The following is a 7,230-nucleotide window of genomic DNA, read 5'->3' as shown; positions in this document are numbered from 1 at the left end:
ATGATGACGGTGGTGGCTGGCTGGGTTGCTGCCTGTCGGGTGTGCTACTCTGAGTTTCAGGTGGTGTTGACGGTGGCCGGAGGCAGAGGTCCAGCTAGGGGCATGGAGGTAGCCGCTAAGTCAGCCAAAAGGATGGTCGGGCTCCCCCGTGGATGGAACAAGGGGTGATGGCGGTAATGATGGCGTCGTGGAGTTCCGTTGCAGGTGCAATACCGGTGTGACAGAGAATAGGGAGCCGTCGGAAGTGGATCACCGGAGCTTAAGGGTGGCCGCTGCTGTGTTGCCGGAGAATATTGGGTGTGCAGCAAAGGGACTTCAGGGCTGGATTGCTGGAGGTCTGAAGGGCGGTTGGAGTTGAGGTGCTCGGGTCTCTGGTTCTAGGAAGCAGACGGGGAGTTGCAGAGCCACGTGAAGATGATATGGTTAGAGGTTGGGGACTTCAACTAGAGCAGAAGATATTGTAGAGGACTGGTCATGGGGTTGACTGTTGCGGGAGTTTGGTTTGTGGAGCAGGGACTGTAACTACAAAAAATAAGGTTATTAGTGACGATTTTAAACCTTCACTAATACTCACAAAATGGTCACTACTAGTTTAAGTGACGGTTCTATGAGTATTAGTGACGGTTTTCAATTTGTCGTTATACCTGTAGTTACTAATACTTATTAGTGATCAATATTTCAAACCGTCACTAATAATAGAGTATTAGTGACGGTTTAAATCCATCACTGCTAATGGCATATTAGTGGCGGTTCTAATTCGTTACTAAAGACCGAAATCTGTCACTATAGATTCTAAATCAGATCGATCAAAAACCGTCACTAATGCTCTATTATTAGTGACGGTTTTAAATTCGTCACTAATTCTCTATTATTAGTGACGGTTTAAATTCGTCACTATTGCTACATTATTAGAGACGGTTTTATATTCATCAATATTACTAATTATTAGTGACGGTTTAAGTTCGTCACTATTACTTCATTATTAGTGACGGTTTCTAAACCGTCACTATTTGTCTAGCAATAGTGACGGTTTCCAAACCATCACTATTGCACTGTAGTACCGTTACTTATGGTTTTAGTGACGGTTTTAAACTGTCCCTAAAGACATAGTATTAGTGACGATTTTGAAATCGTCACTAATACTTAAATTGCACAATTAATAGTAAAGTATATTTTTTTCCAATTATTAATTCCTGTAAAAATCTGATTCAAATTAATTCTTGTAAAAACCATAATTGCAATTCAAATTTAAGTCCAAATATATTATACAAATTCAAATTCAAATTCAAATATATTACACAAATTCAAATTTAAATACACAACATTATAAAAATTCAAATTTAAATACATTTCATTTGTTCAGATAAAAAAAAAAATGGAAAGCTGCATCTGAGCTGCATGACATCGTCCTGACGTTGCCACAGTTGCAAACCCTACAAATTAAGAAAGTTAAAAAAATTAGTATACGGTTTTTGAAAATAAATCACTTCGTAGCACATATACAGGCATAAAAAATAAATCACATCAACATCAGATTGTAGAGGACGAAATAATCCACCCCTCAATCAGTACACACTAATACAAAGAATGAAAAACACAGCAACAATGCAAATTAGGCAGCGCACACTAGCACAAAGCAACACTATAGAACTTCAAAGGTTAAGTTCAAAAAGCAGTCACGACTACAGAATTCAGTATTCTAGGAGAAATCACAAATATACATAGCCTTGAATAACTGTAGGCACTTAAGCAGCCGTGCTGACACTCAATAAACAATCTAGCAACAGGTAGAAGCATTTGCAAGCAGGGCTAGGTGATCACGTACACACACACAATAGCATTACAGTATCTTCACTTGACAACCAATTAGAAGAAGAATCAGAAACATTTGTAAGTTGTCTTATGCTGAGGTAATGCATTGAAGATGTTTTTTGGACTGCCACCACAACCTTGAGGCTTTGAAGGACATAATGTGAAATTTAGCATCACTCCTAAAAATCTTTTTGCAAACAGAACTAGAGAGGAGTTTCTCAAGATGTAAGCTGATATTCTAGAAAGTATCCTTTTCTTTTCATTGTTCTCATTAGTTAATTACATTTATTCCAGGGCCCATATCTAAACAAACAAAAGACTCACCTGCAAAGAGTTTTAGGGAATGACAATGTATTGATTGTCAAATTTGCTAATAGAGAGATAGATCTCAGCACTTTGGCGACCTGTTCTGGTAATCATTACACTGCCTACAGAAGTATTGCAAAGGAAGGAATTCTTGTAGGTTTACGTCATTATCGATTTTTTAATGAGTTTTTCTTCTCCCATTCATTCATGCTTTTGGTTTGGTTAATTTTGAAAATTTATGTTGATGAAGTCTTTTAAAAAAGAATGATTGATAATATAGGTTTTGTGTTTTCCATCTACTGATTTGGATTAGTTGAATTTGGTCTGCTAAATGGGCAAGATATCATCATAAGATACAAATTTCTATTATGTTCATATGCGCATGACGTCAATACGAAGTTATAAGTTTGTTTTACATCCGTACATTTAATTTATAACAAGAATCAGATTGTAATTCATGCAGGGTGCATGGCAACCATCTTTGAACATTTCAACTGTGCTAATAAGCATTGGATTGTTACTAAGTGAGCCCAACCCTGATGATGACCTTATGTGTGAAGCAGTAAGTCGATGTAATTTCAAGTGTTAGGGATGGGGTATGTGGTTAAAGGCATCTCTTTGATTTATTAGTATGTTTGTAGAGCTGACTACCTGTGTATGAGAGTCAAAAGGGTATAACCAGATATGAGAGAACTCAAGGCAAAGGCTACAAATGCCATGAAGGACATTCCCACAGAATCACTTGCCATCTCAGGGAACTCGTCTTCACCCCAGTTACAATTTCTTTTGTAAGAAAAACAAAGTCAAAAAGGAGAATACAAATGTAGTTTTAAACTTCCCCACTTGTGTGTAGATTAATTTGCTGATTAATCTGATCCTGATTTAAATTCCATTTCATGTTCGCAGGACTTATAGCAGTAGCTTGTGGGCAATTTGATGCAGTCCTGCATAAGATTGGTCATGGCCATGTAAGCAAGGTAGCTGCAAAGAGAAATGGTTTTTGTAACGGACAATAAGTGGTGAAAGCCCACAGAAATGGACATGCGAATAGAACCTCCAATGGGTCACTAAATGTTGTGTATGGCAATGGTAATGGTGTGCATTGCAAAGAGAGCTAGTGATTGTTTTTTCTCCACCAGTGTTCTTATGGTCCTGTTGTGCCTTGAAGGGTTTTTTCGCTAGCCATCCCAGATCTTTGTACAGCCACGAGTGTTTGTAGGTGTTTAGAACTCAGGAAAATGTTTTTGATATGTAGCTTTATTCCGAGTCTTATGTGATCTCGCTAAAGTTTTGAAGCGGATTTTAACTTTTTCAACGCACAGAATATATGCAACCCAATGAAATGATTTTTGCTTGTGAGATTGTAATGCTTATTGATTTTGTGGGACTAGTAATTTCTTAACAGCAGCTAGAGAACCAAGTTAGTTTACTGCTTTGAGAAGTTGGTTTCAAGTTGCAAGAATATGCAAATTATTAATGATAAATGTAGGACATGTAGTCCACAATATGTGAGACTTGGGTACAGAATTTGGGAAAAAAATAAAAAAGTATATAATGATTGAAGATAATGTGATGCATTTAACATTTTAAAATTTGTTTAAACATTCTTATATAATAGTTTATGATCCATTTTGACATCATTGATTAGTGTATGATATTTTTCATGGGCTTAAACTCAGAAGATTGGAATTCAATTTCAAAATAACTTCATATGCACATAATTTGGCTAAATAGGGTCTTCCAGTTATGCTCTTAAAATGTAACTTATTTGTAGAGCGATCCCAGCCTTGTAAGTTTATTTTCTCAACTATTGATGTGGGATTTTAGGCCTTCCTCTAAATCATGGTAGTCCCATAGTAAGGACTATGACTTTTGCATTACAAGATTTGCAGATGAACACCAATGGCTGCCCTCTGAATGCTATATGTGCAAAGTACAGGCAAGAAAAGGTGGAAAATTGAATCCTCTTTGCCTTTTGTGTTCGATTCCTTTTAACTTAGCACCCGAGTAATTGATTGCTGCTGATTGTTGATAATATTTTTTGTGCTTCTTTCATTTTTTTGGCTAGACAAAGGAAGTATACAAACTAAGAAACCAGAGAAAAAATGTTATTCTAAAGCATTACAAAATCATATTACTTAGTGTTTGTGTTATATATATTTCATGCCAATTTATCCTACCAGTATGCTAATGAGGTTGCTGTTCTAGTTATAGTTCAAGTCTGTAGCGGCTTTGTCTTCCCCGAAACTGCTCCAAACACTATTTTAAAGATATAGAGCTAACACAAGGGACAACTAACAAGTACAATGACTAATTGGACCAGAGTTTCCTCTGGATTTTGGCTAACTCTCTGGATATCAAATCTCAATCTTCTTGCTTTCCCATTAATACTCACTTTTTCACTTCAAATTTTTGTTCATAAATTTTTTGTGAGTTTTTCAGGTATTGGTTCTTCAAAACCTTTTCTTTTGTAATGTTGAATCATGGAACTAGGGATGTGATTAGTGCAGCTAGTTTGAAGCGAAATGACTCATGGTTAAGTATCTTTGCATTTTGTCTTAGTTAAAACTTCCAACTTGACACACCAAGGAAATTTGCTGATCTGCAAAGAGATAATGTAATTAGGTGATTGTGACTTTTCTAGTTCTTCTTTTGGAGGCCTTGCCTGCAAAACTGCAAGATGGATTAGTCATTTCCATGACTTGCTGGAGTTGCAAGGTTACATTTAGTATAGAAGTTCTCAGACCTCTGCGTCAATTAATTAGTGACCAAAAAGGACAATATTTTTCCCTATAATTACAAGTGCTTTGATATGGACATGGGAATTTCATGCTCTTGGAAATGGGTTCATAAGGGATTTGGGGAGAAGAATGGGCTATTTCCTACTACACAGTTCAAGTTCAATGAACTAGATTTGGTGTTTCTAGTCTTTTGTTCTGTAGTTGAGCCATACTAATGAAATGACAATATTGTAATGGGTTTTAAAAAATATAATCAAATTGCTACTCTTTGCACCTTCTGCTAGAAGCAATATACACTGATTTTACCCAAAACTGTTATCCACTTATCGATGTGAAAAAAAAAAAAAGCTGCCTATCTCTGCCTCAAGACATTTGATTGACCATACACACTTGTCTTGCAACCAAGAAACTCATAGCGTGTACGGTATAGGCTGTGCTCATATGGGACCTACCTATCTCTGCTCGCCATGTCAACTGATGATCATCATTGGCTCATGATGGGCAACAAGCATTTCCATTTGTAGATGCATATCTGACGATCATACGAGGCAAAACCTTACAACCTGATGGACGTCGTGGATGATTGGTAGGGCTGCGTTGTCATTGCTGTCTAAATTGTAGGGAAGTTGGCTTCATCACTCGGTGAATCTCGCATCTTTAATTAAACAAAAATTGACCCTTACAGGTGAAATGCCCTATTCTCAAATTCAGAAGGAACAATTTGCATTAATTGGGCAATGGAAGATCAATTAGATATTTCAAAGCAGCTCACACAGAAGCCTCAATCACCAATTCATCATCCTCATCCACAGCCACTGGCAAATGCAGGATTACCACCATCACAAACTCCAAATTGCACAAACTCATCAGTAGCTTTAAAATCCAAACTAGCCTAGGCTGCACATACACAAATGGACTGCACAAAACCATCAATCCTTTTCTTTATCTAATTCAGATTAGCCCCCACCATCTTGTCAACCAACAAGCTAGCTTTTCATCATTCTTCAGCACAAAAAACGGGTATATCCTTAACCTCCACACCAGTTGCCACCTCCAAGACAAACTAGCAAATGCAAACAAATTGTTCACATCATCACTGCAAAAATATGCCCAACAAATGTACTGTTTTTTGCAGGATAAATCAATTGCATATATCAATCAAGAAAAATCTTGAAACACTGGTCTTGATTCTCTTACTTGAAACAAGCACAAGGAGAGATTCTTTCTTGCTTGAAATCTTATCGGTTCTAACTTATTCTAGATAGTGTGGTTGTGTTGGGAAGAACATATTTTAATTTTTAGGTTGTGTTTGGGAGTTAGGTGGTTTTTGGGGAGCGTAAATTTCAGATTTTGGATTTGAATTTGGATTTTATGTGGATTTAGACGAAAATCAGTGTAAGTCTATATTATATTTTGTTCAAATTTTCAATAACTAGAGATGATACTCCCAAATATTGGGTGAATGTCCTTTACAAAGTGAGTGTTTTTTTATTAAAATGTTAATTTACCTCCGAAAAGTTTTGTGAAATATTATTAGAAAAATTAGTGGAATAGACAACTAAAAATCTATAAATATATACATGATTTACTAGAAGTAATTTCTAAAGCTAGGAACCACCTAGCAGCCATCCTCAACTATAAAATAAGGCTCCTCATAAACTGAACAAAAATAAAACCCAATTTGTCCTGAAGCCTCCTTAATATGCCTATCCCTTACAAACTCATAACACTTAATCATCAACTAAAAACAATCTTTGCTTTTCATCAACTAATAAAAAATAGCTAAAAAATTATAAACCCAATTGCAATTATTGGGCGTCCTCTCAAGTTTCATCTACACTAATGCACCCCTCACAAATCATTAGACTATTTCAAGTTGTGCCTCGAGTGTACTTCAAACTTTGAATTTGAATTTGAATAAATTTAGAAAGAACTTAGTATAATTTTATATTTATGTTTATCTAAATTTACACAAGTTCAAAATTCAATTCCAAGCTTTGAAATATGAAGTCAATAGATTTATTCAATTTTCTTGCTTCATTTTCAACACTTTCATGATGTTTTTTTTCAAGTTCCAAACAAGATTTAAATCATGGTAGTCCCATAATAAGGGAATGTGCATTATGGAATCAAACATGTTTTACTTGTGTAATGCTTGGATTGCATTATGGAATTTTTTTTGTGAGGAAATAGAATTGCAACAAGTGGGACTTAAAGATGTGGTTTAAGCTAAGGAGGGTAGGATACTAATAATTTAAAAGGAAAACGTACAATAGAAACAATACAAATAATCCACCAAAATAATATAAAGTTTCTATAGTTGAATTAAATACACTAAATAACAAGGTAACTATGAAGGTTTCATGCGATC

The sequence above is a fragment of the Malania oleifera genome, chromosome 6 (genome assembly GCF_029873635.1).
Source record: "Malania oleifera isolate guangnan ecotype guangnan chromosome 6, ASM2987363v1, whole genome shotgun sequence".
NCBI lineage: Eukaryota > Viridiplantae > Streptophyta > Magnoliopsida > Santalales > Ximeniaceae > Malania > Malania oleifera.
Note: the sequence above shows the minus strand (reverse complement) of the source record.